At 46.9% G+C, this 22680-nt stretch overlaps 1 gene segment (V, D, J or C); it reads left to right on the top strand.

Moving 5' to 3' along the window:
* The window catches only part of LOC137545484 (immunoglobulin kappa variable 4-1-like), a 36456-nt gene extending 19947 nt beyond the window's left edge, over positions 1–16509 (top strand). The window contains exon 3 of the V gene segment in view: positions 16090–16509.
* The last annotated feature ends 6171 nt before the right edge of the window (positions 16510–22680 follow it).

Below are 22680 nucleotides of genomic sequence, written 5' to 3'. Positions count from 1 at the left end.
CCTTACGGAATTCACAGGTAGTTTAATTTGTATCAAAAATTACGGGCTGCCCGTAAATTTACGGGCGGTTGGCAACACTGGTACCGATGCCCCGAACTTACTATATGGCAGTGATGCTCATCCAGATTCCAGATACCCGAACTATCCAGATATCCAAACTTTTTTCTGGTATCCGAACTCGGATACGGATTCCAGATTAGAGATGGGCCGAACGGTTCCAGGCGAACATCGGGTGGTTCGCCTTCGCCGGCGAAGGCGAACTTTCCCGGAAGTTCGATTCACCCCATAATGCTCTATGAGGGTCAACTTTGACCCTCTGCATCACAGTCAGCAGGCGCATTGTAGCCAATCCGGCTATACTATGCCCTGGAACCCCACCCCCCCTTATATAAGGCAGGCTCCGGCGGCCATTAGCTTCACTCGTGTGCCTGCTAGAGACAGAATAGGGACAGCTGCTGCAGACTTGTTCTCCTAGGGACAGATTAGTCAGGCTCTTGCCTTCTTAGCTTGCTTAGCTGAATCTTATTGCTATAATAGCGCCCCAGAAAAGCTCTTTTCAGAGCTCATCCTGCTCGTGTGATCAATTTTTTTTTTCTGTGTTTGAAACTGACACTTGTGTTTTTTAGACAGCATTGCTAATTCATACTGTGTGTCCCACTGCCAGCAGCAGCAGCACATTCAGTGACTACTACCTGTGTGTGTGACACACTTGTGTTTTTTAGACAGCATTGCTAATTCATACTGTGTGTCCCACTGCCAGCAGCAGCAGCACATTCAGTGACTACTACCTGTGTGTGTGAGACACTTGTGTTGCTTAGACAGCATTGCTAATTCATAATGTGTGTGTCCCACTGCCAGCCGCCCACCAGCATTCAGCAGCACATTCATTGACACCTGTGTGTGTGACAGGGAGCTGCACATTGTACTACCTACCCAGTACTGCATTTACCTACTACTAGTACCTGTTGTGTTTAGTTAACCTACCTCATCACTGCATACACCTACGTTTGTGTTGAGTGAACCCACCTCGCTGCACATAACTACCTTTTGTGTTGAGTGAACTTGCCTCACTGCATATAACTACCTTTTAAGTTGAGTGAACTCACCTCACTGCATATAACTACCTTTGTGTTGAGTGAACTCAGCTGACTGCATCTAACTACCTGTTGTGTTCAGTGAACTCACCTCACTGCATATATAACTACCTTTGGGTTGAGTGAACTCACCTCACTGCATATCTACCTTTTCTGTTGAGTGAACTCACCTCACTGCATCTAACTACGTTTGTGTTGAGTGAACTCAGCTGACTGCATCTAACTACCTGTTGTGTTCAGTGAACTCACCTCACTGCATATATAACTACCTTTGGGTTGAGTGAACTCACCTCACTGCACATAGCTACCTTTTGTATAAAGGGAGGGGAGACACCAAGAGCCCAATAGTGTGATATTGTATAGATGATAATTAATAATGAGTAATATAACAATTTAATACTCACAAACCAGGGTTACCATTAGGCAACCACTGTGAAGGCAGGTGGGGAGATTAACCAATATTCCAATAACTACATCCACTTTAACAGTTATCATCACCGGCCGTGGACACTCAATACCCCATATTGTCAGTTTAAACGTATTTACCGCAACTGTACTGAAAATATTGACTATGAGGAACAATCTAAATTACTGACCAAAAAATTCGCAGCTCGTAAATATCCTAGAAAACTGATTAGAGACGCCAGTCGGAGAGCAAAATCTATGAACCTAGCTCCACCGTCCTCCTCTCCGACCACATCAGACCCACCACCACGGTTTATCACAAGATACAACAAAGAACATCAAAACATTAAAAAGATTCTTCATAATAGATGGGAAATCCTTCTACAAGACCCCTATCTTAAAACAATTTTACCATCCAAACCAGCAATCACTTATAGGAGAGCTCCCAATCTCCGGAATCTCCTAGCCCCCAGTCGTCTCCATACACCACCTCCAGCTCCCACTCTTACCATGTCCCCGATCGAACCAGGCTCTCACCCTTGTAGAAGCCCCAGATGTTCTGCATGCCAGTTTGTTACCAATACCCCAGTGTTTCATTCCACAGCCACAGGTATTCAATATTCCATCAAACAGAACAACACCTGCCTATCAAAAAATATCATTTACGTCATAACCTGTGCCTGTCGTCTCCAGTATGTGGGCAGGACAACACAAATGGCACGTAACAGGATAGGACAGCACAAGAGAAACATCTTAAATAAATTTCCCTTCCACAGTGTCTCCAGGCATTTTCATTCACACCACCACAGTAACCCAGACTCCTTCTCCATAACCTTGATTGACTCTATTGGTGAGACTTCACCCAACGCCCATGAAAATCTCAAAAAAAAGAGAAATGTATTGGATCCAAGTACTCAAAACCCTTATTCCAGAAGGACTGAATGAAGTACTGGAAAAGGTTTACTGAATGTTGGATCCACATATAGCCGCTATAGTTTTTAAATGTCGCTCTCTTTTTATTATTATTATTATTATTATTATTATTATTATTATTACTATTATTCATTTTAAATTTATGTATTTATTTATTTTTATTTTATTATTATTATTTTTTATATATATACATTTTTATTATTATTATTATTATTATTATTATTTACACATATTTTTTATAAACTTTTTATTACCACGTTATCTCCCTCACACTCCAAAATGTTTGTTTACCTCATTATTACTGATGTCCAAAAACTAAATTGTGTGCTGGCTTGCTGTGCCGGGATTTGAACCTGGGTCGCCTGTGTCGGAGGCAGAGCCCTTGACCATTACACTATGTAGCCACTATAGGCAGCAGCCATCACGCCAGTGTGTAAGTTTTCACACCTGGTACTTTTCCATCTCTACTCCGCCCCACAGCAATGACATCATACGTTCCACATGGCAGTTGCTGATTGGTGGAAAAGCTTACACTCCCCCTTCTTAAGACACTGGAGCATTCTATGTGATTACAGAGGCGCTCAGTGTGGTTTTGATGCTGTTAAGGTAAGCCAGTGTTCAGGCAACGCTGGTCTGTTGTTTGATTGTCTTATTGTTCTATTGTTTTATTGTTTAACAGAGATCATTATCACTACCATTTCTAGTACTATTATACTTTGATTGACCTCGTCCTCACCCTGGTAATAATACATATGTTTACCCTATATTCTATAGATAATAATATGTATATATATATATTTTACTTTATATTTTTGTTCTGTATTTTTACTCCATATTTTTACTCTATATATTTTTACTCTTTGTCCTTTTAGCTGCAAATACGTTTTTACCTCTCTTGGTGACACATTTGCCCTCCCCCGTCTTTCTTTAAATTTAGACCCAATACTGAATCAACAGGTAGCTCCCATTTATTATTATATACCACTTGATCCCATTAACCACTTGAGGACCCACCCTTTACCCCCCCTTAAGGACCAGCGCTGTCTTAGCTGATCTGTGCTGGGTGGGCTCTGCAGCCCCCAGCACAGATCAGCGTGCAGGCAGAGCGACCAGATCGCCCCCCTTTTTTCCCCACTAGGGGGATGATGTGCTGGGGGGGTGTGATCGCTCCTGCCTGCCGGGTGTTGCAGGGGGGCACCTCAAAGCCCCCCTCCGCGGCGAAATCCTCCCCCTCCCTCTCCTACCTGGCCCTCCCTGGAGATCCGGGCTGCACAGGACGCTATCCGTCCTGTGCAGCCAGTGACAGGCTGTCTCCTGTCACATGGCGGCGATCCCCGGCCGCTGATTGGCCAGGGATCGCCGATCTGCCTAACGGCGCTGCTGCGCAGCAGCGCCGTACAAATGTAAACAAAGCGGATTATTTCCGCTTGTGTGTACATTTAGCCTGCGAGCCGCCATCGGCGGCCCGCAGGCTATTCACGGAGCCCCCCGCCGTGAATTGACAGGAAGCAGCCGCTCGCACGAGCGGCTGCTTCCTGATTAATCAGCCTGCAGCTGGCGACGCAATACTGCGTCGCTGGTCCTGCAGCTGCCACTTTGCCGACGCACGGTATAAGCGTGCGGTCGGCAAGTGGTTAAGGAACATATTAATTTACATGCATTTATTCACCTGATCAAATGTACCTCTATTTATAACTGTTGCATGAAAAGCAAAAGGAATACAGTGGCCAGTAGAGCTAATAGGCTAAATCCCGAGTTTTCTACATGAAAATGTTCTGCATAAAATCACTTTGCATAGAATTGCATGATTTAAGAGCATAATAAGTACCTCTGAATATGTTTTGACGTTCATATAGTTATGTTTTGACATTGAATTGTTTGTGAACATGAGTGATACTCACAAAACCTGCCTTACACTATGTCCTCTGACACTTTGTTTTCAGCTGTATGCTCCTTTTTGATTGGCCTGATGAAGCGGGATTGAGCCCGTGAAACGCGTTGCCTATTTTTACTGTGGAGTATAAATAAATTGTTGTTTGACTGTTGATGCCACAGTCCTTCCTTTGTTTGCTTTGTCCGCATGGATGGGATAGGCCCACCACTGCCCCATCGGTTTTAAGCTCGTTTAAGTGACTTTTATTCTATTGGCGCCTCTGGAAAGCTTCTACATATAGCTACCTTTTGTGTTCAGTGAACTCACCTCACTGCATATATAACTACCTTTGGGTTGAGTGAACTCACCTCACTGCACATAGCTACCTTTTGTGTTCAGTGAACTCACCTCACTGCATATATAACTACCTTTGGGTTGAGCGAACTCACCTCACTGCATATCTACCTTTTCTCTTGAGTGAACTCACCTCACTGCATATACCTAGCTTCCCCCCGATATGGACAAAATGGACAAACCAGGTAGAGGAAGAGGTAGAGGAAGACCCAGAGGAAGGCCATCTGGCACTGGCAGGTCTGTGCGAGGTGGTGTTGCTGTGATTTCGTGCGGACCTGGACCAAAGTACAGTGCTTAGAAGAAGGCACGTGTCATCACTTCCCAAAATTGTGAGGACGTGCTTGAGTATTTAACACAGAAGACCTCATCTCCAGCAGCCAGTGCTACCAGCGCTAGTACAAGCACCACATCCGCTGCATTTGACACTTCGCAGGAGTTATTTGGTGGTGGTGGTGGTGAAATCACTGATTCACAGCCACTACTGCAACAACAAGAAGAAGGCGCAGGTACACCACCTCATACGTCTGAGTTAGGTGGCGATAGTATGGACGTAATGTGTGAGGAGGGGCATGATGATCCACCTGAAGTTGGTGCAGTTGTGGAGTTGTCTGAGGAAAGCGAAGCTGGGCAAGAGGATTATGATGACGATTATACGGATGCCACGTATGTTCCCAATAGAGGAGATCACCAGGGGGACAGTTCAGAGGGGTAGGCAGAGAGGAGTAGGAGGAGACGACTCCATGATAGAAGCAGAGGGAGCTCGTCCTCAGAAACAGCTGGGGGCAGTGTCCGGTGCCATGTATCGCCAGCTATGGCCAGCCAGCCAGCCAGCCAACATGCCCTTCAACGTCAGCTGCTGATGCCACCGTAGCGCCATCACCCCAGGGGGGCTCAGCGGTTTGGAAATGTTTTAACGTGTGTGTCTCAGATCGGAGCAAAGCCATCTGATGTCTCTGCCAGCAAAAATTGAGCCGTGGAAAGGCCAACTCTCACGTAGGGACAAGTGCCTTACGAAGGCACCTGGAGAGAAGGCACAAACAGCTATGGGAAGAACACCTGAGGAAAAGCAGCACCCCTCAAAAGACAAGCCACCCTCCTTCTCCTCTTCCTTCTTCAGGTGCATCGTCTTCATCCGCTTTCTCCCTTGAACCTTCACAGCCACCCTCCTTCACACTGCCTCTGCCCTTGAGCGGTTCCTGCTCCTCTGCCCACAGCAGTAGCCAGGTGTCCGTGAAGGAAGTCTGAGTGGAAGAAGCCAATTTCGGCCAGTCACCCTCTTGCCCGGCGTCTGACAGCTGTTGTGGCGGAACTATTAGCTCGCCAGCTATTACCATACAAGCTGGTGAAGTCAGAGGCTTTCTGTAAATTTGTGGCCATTGGGACACCGCAGTGGAAGATACCAGGCCGCACTTATTTTTCACGAAAGGCCATACCCAAACTGTACCGTGCAGTTCAGAGGCAAGTGGTGCCATCTATTGCGAAGAGCGTTGGGTCAAGGGTCCACCTGACCACGGATGCCTGGTCTGCCAAGCACGGACAGGGCTGCTACATTACGTACACAGCCCATTGGGTCAACCTGGTGACCGATGGCAGCAAGCAGGGAGTACGTGGCTGTTCAGCGGACCGACTTGTCACACCTCCACGGCTTGCAGGCAGGCCTCCTGCCACCTCCTCTCCTTCTCCTCCAGCTACATCCTCTTCGCTGTCAACCTCCTCCTCCTCAGCTGAGTGTCAGTTGAACTCTAGCGGTGCTGCCATCTCCTCTTCCTCTCCAGCTACACAGCCCCATCTCCTCAAAGCCTACGCTGCATGCCAGGTACGACGTTGTCACACAATTTTAGACATGTCTTGCCTCAAAGAGGAGAGTCACACTGGAGCAGCTCTCCTGGCTGCTCTTAACAAACAGGTGGAGCAATGGCTGACCCCCCACCAGCTGGAGATTGGCAACGTGGTGTGTGACAACGGCAGCAATCTCCTTTCCACTTTGAATTTGGGAAAGCTGACACATGTACCCTGCATGGCACATGTGCTGAATCTGGTCGTGCAAAGATTTGTCTCAAAGTACCCAGGCTTAGAGGACGTCCTGAAGCAGACCAGGAAGTTGTGTGGGCATTTCAGGTGGTCTTATATGGCCATGGCACGCTTTGCGGACATTCAGCGGAAAAACAACTTGCCGGTGAGACGCTTGATATGCGATAGCCGGACTCGCTGGAATTCCACCCTGCTCATGTTCTCTCGCCTGCTAGACCAGGAGAAAGCCGTCACCCAGTACCTGTACAACTACAGTAGAAGGACACAATCTGGGAAGATGGGGATGTTGTGGCCCAACAGCTGGACACTGATGCGAAATGCATGCAGGACCATGCAGCCGTTTGAGGAGGTGACCAACCTGGTGAGTCGCGCTGAAGGCACCATCAGCGACTTGATCCCCTACGCTTACTTCCTGGAGCGTGCCGTGCGTAGAGTGGTGGATGAAGCTGTGGAGGAGCGGGAACAGGAACAGCTACGGCAGGAGGAGTCGTGGGACCAATTTTCAGCCCAACCACAGGTTTCCTCAACACCTGCGGCACCACAGAGGGGGGAGGAGGAGGAAGAAGAGGAGTCGTGTGGGGAAGGAGAGGAGTCAGACTCGGATGATTATGAGGAAGGTGTTTCTGTGGAGGAGGAAGAGGCGGCAGCGGCAGAAGAACAACCGCAGCAGCCGTCACAGGGGGCTTCTGCTGCTCCACGTTCCCGTGGTATTGTTCGTGGCTGGGGGGAGGAAGAGGAGTTGCGTGACGTCACTGTGGAAGAGCAAGAGGAGATGGACAGTACGTCTGGATCTGACTTTGTGCAGATGGCCTCTTTCATGTTGTCCAGCCTGTTGAGGGGCCCCCGTATCAAAAAACTCAAGGCGAATGACCTGTACTGGGTGGCCACGCTACTAGACCCTCGGTACAGGCACAAAGTGGCAGACCTGTTAGCAACTCAACACAAGGCGGAAAGGATGCAGCACTTGCAGAACAAGCTGTCAATGATGCTTTACAATGCATTTAAGGGTGATGTGACAGTTCAACGCAATAAAGGTACCACTGGCAGTATTCCTCCTCCTCCTCACCAGTCCACGCAGGCAAGGACAGGACGCTCCAGCGATCTCGGGGTGATGTCGGACATGCGGACATTCTTTAGTCCAACGCCTCGCAGTAGCCCTTCGGGATCCACCCTCCACCAACGCCTGGACCGGCAGGTAGCCGACTACCTGGCCTTAAGTGTGGATGTACACACTGCGACTGCGAGCAGCGACGATGAACCCTTGCTCTACTGGTTGCGCATGCTTGACCTGTGGCCAGAGCTGTCCCAATTTGCCATACAACTTCTCTCTTGCCCTGCCGCAAGCGTCCTGTCAGAAAGGACCTTCAGTGCAGCTGGAGGCATTGTCACTGAGAAGAGAAGTCGCCTAAGTCATGACAGTGTTCAGTACCTGACCTTTATCAAAATGAATGAGGCATGGATCCCTGAGGGCTATTGCACGACCGAAGACTAAGTCAGTCCCTACACACAGCATCTCTGCCTGCAGGCCGCTTGACTGCCTTCTCCGCCACCACCACCAGGGTCCAGGACTCTAGGCGGATTCCAGAATTTTTAAGGCCGCTGCTAGCAGCGGCCGCTATACTGATTTTTCTGGGGCGTGCACATGCCTGCCTAATTTTTCTGGCTGAACTGCAGGCGGCTGCAACAAAAAAACAAAAGGCATGTACATGTGCCCATCCCCCTTCGTGATCATTACCTTGCCGCGGTGAAGGGGCTTGCTTATCACAATGAAGCAATGACCGCCGGCTATATGAGTGTCTCAGGTGGGGGTGGCACACCAAAGATAATAAGGTCGTTGTTTCATTGTGGTCAGACCAAATTTGATCAGTCACTGTTCTGTCATTCAGCTACATCAGCCCGGCGACCATATGGGCTGGAAAACCAACATCACCTGCACTCTCGTCATGGTGCGCACCAGTCCAGCACGCCCGTCACTACACAAACGGCTGTTTGCAGTCACTGCATACCTTTCACTGCATCTGTGACTGCACATTATACCTGGCAGTCAGTGCATAACTTGCACTTGAATGGATACAGTTTTAAACAATTGAAAAATACAACCATCTACATTTTCAAACAATTTAAAAATACAACCATCTACATTTTAAAACAATTGAAAAATACAACCATCTACATTTTAAAACAATTTAAAAATACAACCATCTACATTTTCAAACAATTTAAAAATACAACCATCTACAGTTTCAAATAATTGAAAAAAAAAGGTAAAAAACTTGCCCTCTGTAAAGAAACGCGGAAGAGCCGCCGCCATGAGTCGGCGGGAGGCGGCTCTTTCCGCACGTGGCATGGCGGAGCACGGAGAGGCAGTCGCCTCCACTCAGTGTGAGGCGGCTGTCTCCATATGGGGCATGGCGGAGCGCGGAGAAACCGCCGCGTTGGATGCGGCGGTTAGCGCGCATGGCCCCATTGCTGAGGCACCGCAGAGCGGTGCTGGTGTGTCTGGGACACGTAGTCCCTCTAGGCTTAGAGTGACGCGCGCGCGTGCACTAAGGAAGGAAATATATGACAGCCAGAAGTGAGTCAGCTGACCAGGCTGGTCAGCTGACACTGGCTCCACATCTCATTGGTCCAGCACTTAGGGAGGTGCTGGAGAGATGCCTGTGTATATATACTGCTGGCTGTTCAGTTGCTGGTTGTCTGGCGTTGCGAACACAACGTGGTAGCACTCAGACCTTAGGCAGATCCTAAAGTGTGCCGGGACCAGCTGGAGCTGTAATCCTACACTTAGCTAGATTCTGTTGATAGTTTAAAGTACTAGTTTGATTGTGAATATCTGTTATGACCTGTTTGCCTGTCTGACCATTCTTCTGAACTCTGATCTTGTACCTTGTTATATCTGATACTCTGTTGCCGAACCCCGGCTCGTCTTTAGACTCCGCACCTGCCTCCTGATTCTGTACCCCGATATATCTGATACCCTGTTGCCAACCCTGCCTGTACTTTAGACTCCGCTTCTGCCTTCTGAATCTGTACCTTATCTGTCCGTGTGTTTACACCTGGCTTGTCCGACCTCGAGAACCGACCTTACTGTTAGAGGCAACCGCACTTCCTCTTGAGTGTCACTTTCGTTCTGTCGTTCCTTCTCTCTGCCTTACTCCTCCCTCCGGGAGAGTCCTGAAGGAATTGTGCAGTACTCCTTACTGCTCTGAGGCCCAGTCCTCTCATTATTACTGTTTGCACCAAACACTCTACTCAGGTGTCCAGAGGTTAGTTTGTATATCGGATTATCGGTTATACTGCAGATCTTCTATAATCTGGTATATATCTGTATTCCCAGTGATACTGCAGATAACCGGTAATCAGATCCTTTCTGTGCTACACCGATCGTTACACCCTCCGTAAAAAACATTCTTGGCAAATGCTTTCGACTTGGTTTGTCTTCCGCTGGGTCAAGGGTCCATCTGATCACAGATGCCTGGTCTGCAAAGCACGGTCAGGGCAGCTACAGCATGGGTCTCAGCAGGCTCCCACTTCGGGCCGGAATCCAACCTTCATTCCCCGCCCATTAATTACCCGTGGTGACAATGTCAGACTTGCCCGCCTCCATATGATTCTCGTGAAAGGAATGTGGTGTCATCTTTGCCCACCATAACTAGTTCTCGTTAAAGTATGTAAAGCACATTCATTTCAAATACAGCAAGCCCTCGATAGTCCTCCTGTATTGTTATTTTTGGTCACTACCTCGGGGCGGGCATGCCTGCCTGCTGCCCTCCTTGCCTGGATGTGTGGTGGGAGCCGTTTGTTAGGCTACAACTCCGGACCGGAATCACACCAGGAAGGGTTCCCCCGCCATTAGCCATGGTCAGTGGTCACAATGGCAGACTTGACCTCCATAACAGATTCTCGCCGGAGACCAACCTGGTGAATCGCAGTGAAGGCACCATCAGACTTGCCCTCCATAACGGATTCCCATTAAAGGATTTAAAGTTGATTCATTACAATTAGGGCCTCAAAAGGTCATCCTGAGTCCTGTATTGTTATTTTTGGTCACTACCTCGGGGCGGGCGTGCATGCCTGCCTGCTGCCCTCCTTGCCTGGATGTGTGGTGGTAGCCGTTTCTCAGGCTCCAACTCCGGAACGCAATACAACCATCTACATTTTAAAACAATTGAAAAATACAACCATCTACATTTTCAAACAATTTAAAAATACAACCATCTACATTTTAAAACAATTTAAACATACAACCATCTACATTTTAAAACAATTTAAAAATACAACCATCTACAGTTTCAAACAATTGAAAAAAAAAGGCAAAAAACTTGCCCTCCGTAAAACATTCTTGGCAAATGCTTTCGACTTGGTTTGTCTTCCGCTGGGTCAAGGGTCCATCTGATCACAGATGCCTGGTCTGCAAAGCACGGTCAGGGCAGCTACAGCATGGGTCTCAGCAGGCTCCCACTTCGGGCCGGAATCCAACCTTCATTCCCCGCCCATTAATTACCCGTGGTGACAATGTCAGACTTGCCCGCCTCCATATGATTCTCGTCAAAGGGATGTGGTGTCATCTTTGCCCGCCATAACTGGTTCTCGTTAAAGGATTTAAAGTACATTCATTTCAAATACAGCAAGCCCTCGATAGTCCTCCTGTATTGTTGTTTTTGGTCACTACCTCGGGGCGGGCGTGCATGCCTGCCTGCTGCCCTCCTTGCCTGTGTAGTGGTAGCCGTTGCTCAGGCTCCACACCGGATTCCATCCCTCATTCCCCGGCCATTACCCGGGGTCACAAATGGCAGACTTGCCTGCCTCCATATGATTCTCGTGAAAGGAATGTGGTGTCATCTTTGCCCGCCATAACTGGTTCTCATTAAAGGATTTAAAGTACATTCATTTCAAATACAGCAAGCCCTCGATAGTCCTCCTGTATTGTTATTTTTGGTCACTATCTCGGGGCGGGCGTGCATGCCTGACTGCTGCCCTCCTTGGATGTGTAGTGGTAGCCGTTGCTCAGGCTCCACACCGGATTCCATCCCTCATTCCCCGGCCATTACCCGGGGTCACAATGCCAGACTTGCCCGCCTCCATAGGATTCTCATTGTAGCGGTACTGAACAAGTACCGCTACAAGTAGAAAATGTAATTTAAAAACAAAACGTAAACTTTTTAACAATGCCATGGAAAGTTGAGAAGGCAGTCACACATTACCTGACATCACTGAGTGAGGAAGAGCAATCTCGCCATGTTGCGCAGCGCAGTAGTCCAGCATGGCCGTCACTACACAAACAGCTGGTAACTTGCGGTGCGTTACACAGTTAGTTTGGTGCGTCAGTGTGAAGCAGTACTCTAATTACACTACCTGATTGATGTATACACATGCAAGATGTTTGAAAGCACGTTAGGCCTGCAATTTATCATTCAATGTGATTTCTGCCCTTAAATCGCTGTTTTGCTTCACACCCAGACTTTTGGCGTGTATCCCACTCCGCCACGCCCCCCTCCAGGTGTTAGACCCCTTGAAACATCTTTTCCATCACTTTTGGGGCCAGCATAATTTTTTCTATTTTTCAAAGTTCGCCTCCCCATTGAAGTCTGTTGCGGTTCGCGAACTTTTCTGCGAACCGAACCTTCCGCGGAAGTTCGCGAACCCGGTTCGCAAACCTAAAATCGGAGGTTCGGCCCATCACTATTCCAGATACCTGGATAAACCCGGAATGCACTATCCGAGCTAACTCAGATACCTATTAGGTATCTGGAAATCAGTCCAGATCCTTAGTTTGGGTACCCGGATCCGGATAGCGTAACCACGAAGATGATGTCCATGATTTTGATTTTAGTCAGTGTGACAGTCAGACTCAGTGCTGCAGCTTCTAGGCTAGGTTAGGGCCTGCTGTGTGCACAGGCTAGGCCTGCTGCCAGCCTTAGCTACAGTATAGCTTGTAGGTTATTAGGGATTAGATTACTGTACTACTACTAGTCTTATATTGTGTGTAGTTGGCTGTTAAAGAGAGTACTACTACTGTGTTAGCTTCATTTACTTCAGATAGTTACTGCAGTGCTGCTGTTAAAGTCAGTCAGTGTGTGACAGATAGAAAGTTAGTGTGTGCTCCTGTCACTCCATCAGTTGAAGTTCTACTAGTACTACTACAACTAGTCTACTACTACCAGTTATATATAGTTAATTTGTATTGAGTTAGCTTACATTAATTGCAGTGCTGTTACAGTGTGTGAGAAATAGACAGACAGTTAGTGTGTCAGTGTGTGCTACTCTGCTGTCACTCCATTAGTTGAAGTTCTACTACTGCTACTATCTACTAGTACTACTGATTTGAATAAAGTACAAGTACCCCATTTCATTTGGACATATATGAAGTTGTACTATGTCTGCTAGCACTGGCAGCCGGGGGAGGGGCAGCATGAAAAGCAAGGGCAAGAGGAGAGGGAGCAGCATTGCCGCCACCATCGGCAGTTCTGCCGCAACAGTGTCCATTCCGCCACTAGCCACTCTCCTTGGACGCACTGGACGCCCAGCTGTTAGGGGGAGTCACATTGCAGAGGTGCAGCAGCGTGTAGCGGCCATTTTCCAGCAAGGTCATCGGCACACATTGGAAGAGAAAGACGCCAGGTCTGTGATGGAGCTGATGGTGGATGAGCAGGCCACCACCAGCTCTACAACAGAGATCTCTACCCACCACACAGAACAATCTTCTGCTTCCAGTCTGCCACTGTCATCAGCTATTACGTCACTAAAATAGCTGTACTGTATTTTGTTGAAAAAAAAAAACTGTTTAATTTTTTTTAAGATATCTGGGCTACAAACTGTGATGTCCCAGTTGTGCATTGGACACAATGGGTATCATTCATAAAGCATTTCCGCATGCGGAAATGCATAAAACAGCTGACTTTACCGAACACTCGGCAAAGTCAGCATTCATAAAGGCTCTTTCCGCATGAAAAAAGGACACTACCGAGCAGAGCGATACATTTCCGCCTTGTGCGGAGTTTTTCTAGATTTATCTAGAAAAAGTAACAAACACGTCCATTCATAAAGATTAGAGCAAGCGGTATGCGGAAGGAAAATACTGCTTGCTCGACAGTAGCGATAGGCGGGCGGATTACTTGTAAATGAATGGGACGGACCTCCCAAGCAGCATCAGACAGAGGAGCGCACGGAGGGAATCGGGCAGCTTTTATGTTTCCGCATGTCTTCCGCCACACTACCGCCAGCTTCCTCCAGAAAACCTCCGCACTTGTATCGCAACAGGCTACTTTTTTATGAATGACCACCCTGAAGTCATAAGCACCGCTTGCGGAGAAGAACGGTGTTTTCCCGCACTACCGACTGGTCCTTTATGAATGATAGCCAATGAGGGCTGCATGACCGCTGTCTGGAACCTCCTGATGTTAATTTACAGCCATTTCAGTTCGAATCCAGATATCTGGATTTATCCAGATTTTGTACTAACTGGATCTGGAACAACCCAGATATCAAAAAGAGGTATCCAGATATCTGGATTTATCCAGATTTTTTACTATCTGGATCCGGAACAACCCAGATATCAAAAAGAGGTATCCGAGCACCACTACATTTGGTTACATATGCTCTAAGATATCCTTAGGTTCAAAATGTGTTTGTTTCTATTTACTGCAAATAATAATAATGCTAAAAAGAAGCCTATTATAAAAGAAAAGTGTTCATCCATCAGCATATAAGCTAATAATGAGCAAGCACGGATTGGGTGAATGTGGGGGTCACCCTCTACTACCAGTTAGAGTGGGGCCGAACCTCCAATTTTAGGTTCGCGAACCGGGTTCGCGAACTTCCGCGTAAGGTTCGGTTCGCGTAAAAGTTCGCGAACCGCAATAGACTTCAATGGGGATGCGAACTTTGAAAAAAAAAAAATTATGCTGGCCACAAAAGTGATGGAAAAGATGTTTCAAGGGGTCTAACACCTGGACCCCCAGGTGGAGGAGTGGGATACATGCCAAAAGCCCCCGGGAAAAATCTGGATTTGACGCAAAGCAGCGTTTTAAGGGCAGAAATCACATTGAATGCTAAATGACAGGCCTAAAGTGCTTTAAAACATCTTGCATGTGTATACATCAATCAGGTAGTGTAATTAAGGTACTGCTTCACACTGACACACCAAACTCACCGTGTAACGCACCGCAAACACTTGGAAGCATTGGACCAATTAGAGATTGTAAAATTTATTTAGCAAAAACTGGATCACCGCAGTAATGTTTGACCAATCATAATAATGATTTTCCGGTTTTCTGATTTCTTTTTCTCTGATTTCTGTTTTCCATTTTAACCCAAAAAGTTTTTTAATTTTTATGCATTCTCTGTTGCAAAAAATGACTAATAGTATTCTCCTTTAACATTGGAATGGCGAAAAATGGAAAATCAGAAAACGAGAAAATTAAAAAAAACAGAAATTGGCATTGGCGGAAATCGTAAGTTCAGCAGAACAGGAAATGGGCATTTCCGACCATCCCTGAGTACAGTACTTTGTATTAAATATTTTTCTACAAATGTTTTTGGATTGTGGAATGAATCATCTGAGTTTTGATTTATCCTTATGGGGAAATTCGCTTTGATAGGAGTGCTTTGGATTACCAGCATGTTTCCGTAATAAATTATGCTCGCAAACCAGAATTCCGCTGCAATTCTTTTTCCGTATACATAAAGCCTATTTCAAGATTTTTATTTTAATCTATTTCATAATGCCTAATCCCCCTACTTAAACCAACAATGTATTTACCACTCACCAAAACTTCATCCAAACCCACCCACACCGAGTCCTCAACTTTGAGGGCCACCGTGACTCCACCCTCTGAATGACATGGTTGAATTCTCCTGAACACAGTACTGGGGTCAACAGGCCCCTCCCAAAACCCACTATTAGAGCTCCCCAAACCCGCCATCTGTCCCTCAGTGCTATCTCTGCCCCTTCGATATTATACAACACAGCCAACCACCACTTTTTTAAATCCGAGATAGAGATTACAGGCTGAAAATAAAAATGGGGAAGTGCAAAGATGTTTTTGCTTTCATTAACCTGGGTTCAGCAGAGTGTTATATAAGCAGAGAACACGGATATGAATAACCACAATATTTGCATACAGAGTCCCTGGGGTGTCCCCTCCCCCGTCACCCTCTATATAGATGGCATTGTACAGGAGACGTCTTCTAGTTTGTATCAGACCCTCCAGAAACATGAAGATGGTTTCTCCCAGTTATCTGCTGGCCGTCATCTTAATTTCTATTCAGGGTGAGAGATGAGGCTCCTCCCATCACTCTGTGCACATCCATCTATACATTGTACAATACATACACACATCAGCACTGATAGGGAGATAAACATGTATGAATAATGACTGTGTCTCTTCCCATCCTCAGGATCCTGTGGGCAGATTGTGATGACTCAGACTCCAGAGTATATCGCTGTGTCTCCAGGAGAGAAGGTCACCATCACATGTACATCCGGACAGAGTTTAGACAGTGGTGGTAGCTACTTAGCCTGGTACCAGCAGAAGCCAAACCAACCCCCCAAGCTTCTTATCTATTTTGCCAACAGAGTCCAGCCAGGGACTCCAGCCAGGTTCACTGGTTCAGGATCTGGAAGGGAATATAAACTGATCATCAATGAAGTGAATGCAGAGGATGAAGGAGCTTATTGCTGCCAGCAGCATGGTTGGTTCCCTCTCACACAGTGATACAGAGCTGTACAAAAACCTCCTTCCTCTTTTCTAAGGAAAATGTATATTTGTGAATGTTGAGATGTTATATCGGTTTCAATGGTAAAAATAAATAATTGAAATGGGTATATATTTGTTTTTTGTTAAGTTGCCTAATAATTATGCACAGTAATAGTCACCTGCAAACACAGATATCCCCCTAAAATCGCTAAAACTAAAAACAAACTAAAAACTAATTTCAAAAATATTCAGCTTTGATATTAATGAGTTTTTTGGGTTCATTGAGAACATGGTTGTTGTTCAATAATAAAATTATTCCTCAAAAATACAACTTGCCTAATAATTCTGCACTCCCTGTATTTGTGCACTGCACAAAGTTGGCCTTTATGGAAGAGTGGCAAGAAGAAAGCCATTGTTAACAGAAAAGCATAAGAAGTCCCGTTTGCAGTTTGCCACAAGCCATGTGGGGGACACAGCAAACATGTGGAAGAAGGTGCTCTGGTCAGATGAGACCAAAATGGAACTTTTTGGCCAAAATGCAAAACGCTATGTGTGGTGGAAAACGAACACTGCACATCACTCTGAACACACCATCCCCACTGTCAAATATGGTGGTGGCAGCATCATGCTCTGGGGATGCTTCTCTTCAGCAGGGACAGGGAAGCTGGTCAGAGTTGATGGGAAGATGGATGGAGCCAAATACAGGGCAATCTTGGAAGAAAACCTCTTGGAGTCTGCAAAAGACTTGAGACTGGGGCAGAGGTTCACCTTCCAGCAGGACAATGACCCTAAACATAAAGCCAGGGCAACAATGGAATGGTTTAAAACAAAACATATCCATGTGTTAGAATGGCCCAGTCAAAGTCCAGATCTAAATCCAATAAAGAATCTGTGGCAAGATCTGAAAACTGCTGTTCACAAACGCTGGCCATCTAATCTAACTGAGCTGAAGCTGTTTTGCAAAGAAGAATGGGCAGGGATTTCAGTCTCTAGATGTGCAAAACTGGTAGAGACATACCCTAAAAGACAGGCAGCTGTAATTGCAGCAAAAGGTGGTTCTACAAAGTATTGACTCAGAGGGCTGAATATTTACGCACACCCCACTTTGCACTTATTTTCTTTCTAAATGTTTGGAATCATGTATGATTTTCGTTCCACTTCTCACGTGTACACCACTTTGTATTGGTCTTTCACTTGGAATTCCAATAAAATTGATTCATGTTTGTGGCAGTAATATGACAAAATGTGGAACACTTCAAGGGGGCCAAATACTTTTGCAAACCACTGTATTTTTAACCACTTCTGTACCAGCAATCTGGCCCCTTAAAGACCAGAGACTGCCGGTATCAAAGAACAGAGCCTCCCAACAATTGCCGCACATACCTACTGCTCCCGCCAGTGACGTCGATCTCACATCAAGGCCCCTCTCTCTGTCGTCGCTATAATGGCAGAGATGTGTGAGCTGGTCAGGAGCCGCTTTCATTGCCTCCTGACCCTGTCCATCAATGTAAACCAATGGGATTGGTTCACAGTAATGACATGGTCAGGAGCCAAGGAAATCGTCTCCTGACTGGCTGTGCTGTCATGTAGACAGCAGGGCGAGTGATCTGCGATGGGGAGAGAGCGATGCGATTGGCGGTAGCAGGGGGAGCGTGCGGCGGGATGATTGAAATCTACGCCCTGGCAGAGATAAGAGCATCAAAACAGGGTGTAGATTTTAATCATCAAGGTCCGGAAGTGGTTAAGAAGCTTACAAATTTGATACAATACAGATGTCATTTTTCATGATTGAATCAATTACAGGCAAATCGTTTCAACTGACTACAAGCAAGAGAACCTTTCTGGATTTTTGGACATAACCCATGACAACAAGAATTAAACTGTAGAGAAAATCACCTTGCAAATATTTTTTTTTCCTTTTTGACTTTACATGTTAATGCTGAAATTGTATGCTATACAGTATATCTAAATGGTAGTCTTTTGAAAATTTTTCTTGTACTATTATGTGCATTTTCTCTTAAGACTTACATGTATGTCTATTACTGATTTTATGGCCATTACTGTAGCATTTTCAGATATGTATTCATTTATGTATCTATATCCTTATTTTATGATGATATTTTTTCTTTTCACGTTATCCTATTTTTACTATGTTTTTATTTGATTTAATCTTTTTTAAACTTAAAGGACTTACGAGGCGAAATAGTCCAAAAAGTTAAATACCTGTATGAAATATCAATGCACGGAGGGTGCCGTCCGCGCCCTCCGTGCCGTTCCGCCGGGTCCCCGCATCTCAATGTGCCCCCCCGGCCGGTCCCGACCCCACAGCCTGGGTCGGGCTCTCCTTCCTCCTCTAAGATGGCCGCCAGAGCTGGCCGCGGCTGAGCAGTCCGCATATGCGGCTGCGCAGTCCGCATATGCGCGAGTGCAGCTGCGCAGCTCTAGGGCCTCCCCCCCGATCCACGCTATAGGCCGTCTCCTGTTGCGTGGATCAAGGGGAAGGCCCTAGAGCTGCGCAGCCGCACTCGCGCATATGCGGACTGCGCAGCCGCGGCCAGCTCCGGCGGCCATCTTAGTGGAGGAAGGAGAGCCCGACCCGGGCTGTGGGGTCGGGACCGGCCGGAGGGGCACATTGAGATGCGGGGACCCAGCGGAACGGCACGGAGGGCGCGGACGGCGCCCTCCGTGCATTGATATTTCATACAGGTATTTAACTTTTTTGGACTATTTCGCCTCGTAAGTCCTTTAAGGCACTTTTATCTTTGCACAATTAGCATTTTCTATAATGCTCACTAAAAGGGAGCAATAATGACAACAAACCCCCAAACTCATGTTATTATGTACATGGCTTAAAGTGGACCTGAACTCTTGTACAGGACAGACGGAAAACATAGAGAAATGCAACCTGTATGCAGGTGCGGATTTACATCACAGGAGCCTATAGGCACCCTAGACTCCACCCTCCACAAACCTACAAACACCTGCCGAACTGCACCACAAGTGTGCTGACTGGCCCCGCTGTCACATCTCCCTTACTTAGCTTGCCCACCTTACCTACAGGTGCCCCTGAATATTAGGTAGCTAGAGGAACCTCAGTATTTAGTAGCTAGTGGTGCGTCCGACTGAAGGGAGCACTGGTTAGTGGAATGCACAGAACTGAGTGAATAACCTCTCATGTACTCTCTGCTCAGGACTCTGCATAGGTAAGGAGGCAGGCACAAGGAGAGGGAAGTAGGAACCCTTTCCATCAGCAGGCGCCTGTAGGCACGTGCCTACAGTGCCTTATGGTAAATCTGGCCCTGCCTGTATGTATTTAGATAGTTTAGCTTGTCTAATTCCCCCTCATCTGTGACTAAGCATAAATGGTCATTTGAACTCTCAGCGGTGTCAGCTGACTAGCAGCTATTTTGTATATACAGGATGTTAATCCTATGTCTGCTTCCATGAAAGGACAAAGTAAACACACTGTAGATTTATTGCAGGATTGGTATTAGCTGTAACAAAGAAATGTTTTTTAGAGCACAGATGAAGTTCTTAGTTCAGGTCTGCTTTAACCACTTCAGGACCTCAGGCTTACACCCCCCTAGTGACCAGGCCATTTTTCACAATACAGGGCTGTGCAGCTTTGTCAGCGTGCTGCACAGCCCTACAACTAAGCACACAAATGAATGTATCCTCCTTTTCTTGTCCTTAATAGGACACACTGTAGGAGGTCTCTGATCACTGCTGCGATCTTTTTTTTTTAATTAAAAAAAGGGGAGGCTTTTACCTTCCTCCTTCCTCCCTGTGCCATAGGACGGCGATCGGCACTCATCCACGCCATTCATAGGCATCAGCCTATGAGAGGACACGCATTAGGAGCGGCACTGAGTGACAGCCGAGTGTCCCCCGTACAGCGCTGCAGGAGATCACAGCGCTGTACAAAGGTAAACAAAGGGGATTCTTTCCCCTTTCGGCAGAAAACAGTTTGCTAGCCATGAACGCGGCTAGCAGGCTGATCATGGAGGGGAGCTCCGTGAACCGGCAGGGAACGATCGCTCATGCGTGCGCGCGTTCCCTGTAAAACTGCAGCTCCAGGACCTGACGCCAATCGGTGTTAGGCGGTCCTGGGGCTGACGCCACGGTCACGCCCATCAGCATGACGCGGTCGCTAGGTAGGTAATAGAAGTAGACATGTTTACACATGTGCGCCCTCTTTTGCACACCTACTGTATATCTTTCTAAGCATAGTTCTGCACGTTCATATGCTCACTTGCACAATCACTTTCTAACCAGAGGTTACATTTTGGTGCAAAAATCTACGCACATCTTGAATAGATTTAGTGCGTATAAGGACACTACACAAACATTGTCAACTGCTATAAGGTTCAGACACTTGGTAAGTGTGTTTAATCATCCCTCCCAACTTTTTGAGATGTGAAAGAGACATTTTAGACACGCCCCTGTCACACCTCTAATCACGCCCCCACCACACCCCTAGCCATACATACCTCTAAAAATTCATAAGCAAAAGATGTAATTTTAGAATTCAAAACACATTGGTCCTTTCTATTATCACTAGTCAGGCCCGAATTTACAACACAGGAGCCTATAGGCACAGATGTCCTGGCACCCTAGACCTCGGCCTCCATGAACCTACAAACGCCCAGGAACTGCAAGTATGCTGGCTGTCCAAGCTGTCACTTCTCCCTTTACTTTCCTTGCCAATCTACAGCTACAGGTGACCCTTAGTATTATGTAGACAGAGCTATCCTCAGTATTAAGTAGCTAGAGGTACCCCCAAGTATTAGGTAGGTGGAGGTTCCCAAAAGTATTAGGTAGCTAGATGTGTCCTTAATTGGAGGGAGATCTGGTCAGTGGACTGCCGAGAGCCGAGTGAGTAACCTCTCATTTACACTCCACACGAGATCCTTCATAGGGAAGGAGGGAGGCGCTCAAGGAGGGGAATGAGCCGCCTTTCCATCATCAGGCACCTGTAGACACGTGCCTACAGTGCCTTATGGGAAATCCGGCCCTGTCGCTAGTTCTTTATATTAACATTTGTAATTAAGAAGCGTATCAACTTAAAAGATGGCAATAAAGTTTAGAGCCAATTAAACACATTTTTCAGTAGAAAAATACATACATGCAGTATATTGACATAGGATTGCACATCAGTCCTGAAAGAGGGACAAATGAGGGAGAAAGGGAGACAGAGGGGTAGCAGGAAAAAAACGGCGCCAGCGGCTAGTGGACAAAAAGGGCACCGCCATAGACTCTAATGCAATTATCGTTTTTCCTGCTTATTGTTAAAGTGACTCCGAGCTCACCCAAAAAAAGAAAGTTGTACTCACCAGGGGCTTTCTCCAGCCCAGTGCTGGTCGGGAGGTCCCACGCGGGCGTCCTGGCTCCTCTCCTTCTCCCCGCTCCGGAATGGCTGACAGGCCGCAGCCCGGGCGACACTCGGTAGAGTGTCGGGCTGCAGCTTCCGCGTATGATGCGGATTACGTCACACGCCGGCCGCCTCGCGTCATCACCACGGCCGGCGTGAAAGTACTGCGCATGCGCGCTTTAAACGCGCATGCGCAGTGTTTTCACGCCGGCCGCCGTGATGACGCGAGGCGGCCGGCGTGTGACGTCAGCCGCGTCATACGCGGAAGCTGCAGCCCGACACTCTACCGAGTGTCGCCCGGGCTGCGGCCTGTCAGCCATTCCGGAGCGGGGAGAAGGAGAGGAGCCAGGACGCCGGCGTGGGACCTCCCGGCCAGCACTGGGCTGGAGAAAGCCCCTGGTGAGTACAACTTTCTTTTTTTGGGTGAGCTCGGAGTCCCTTTAAGCAGAAAAAAAGGGTTTCCAATAAATATTGTTAGCATTACTAGACCATTAAAGTTTTTTAAGTGTGTTATCGTTTTAGAAGCTTCCAACGTCATAGTTTTTATCATATTATTTCGTTTGTATGTACAGATTTTACTATATTATCGTTTCTATGTGTAAAAGGCATGCATGAAAGAAGATTGCCGTGAAAAAAGGGCTCGGCTGGATAACAAAATGACGCCGGTGGATAACGAAATCTGATAACGATAAACATTGTTGTCAAGCTTGGTTAATGATAAATTCCGTTGTTAAAACATATGGGAAATAATAATGGAAAGATATTAACATTAAAAATCGTTATGTAATTCAACAATACAGCTTAACCCAACCCTACCCTCACACAGAACCCTACCCTGGTGGTTCCTAAAACTAACCACTCCCCTGGTGGTGCCTAACCCTAACCCTACGGTGGTCCCTAACCACCCCCCTGGTGGTGCCT

This window comes from Hyperolius riggenbachi, chromosome 1 (genome assembly GCF_040937935.1).
Source record: "Hyperolius riggenbachi isolate aHypRig1 chromosome 1, aHypRig1.pri, whole genome shotgun sequence".
Classification (NCBI taxonomy): domain Eukaryota; kingdom Metazoa; phylum Chordata; class Amphibia; order Anura; family Hyperoliidae; genus Hyperolius; species Hyperolius riggenbachi.
This window is presented reverse-complemented; position numbering and strand designations above follow the sequence as displayed.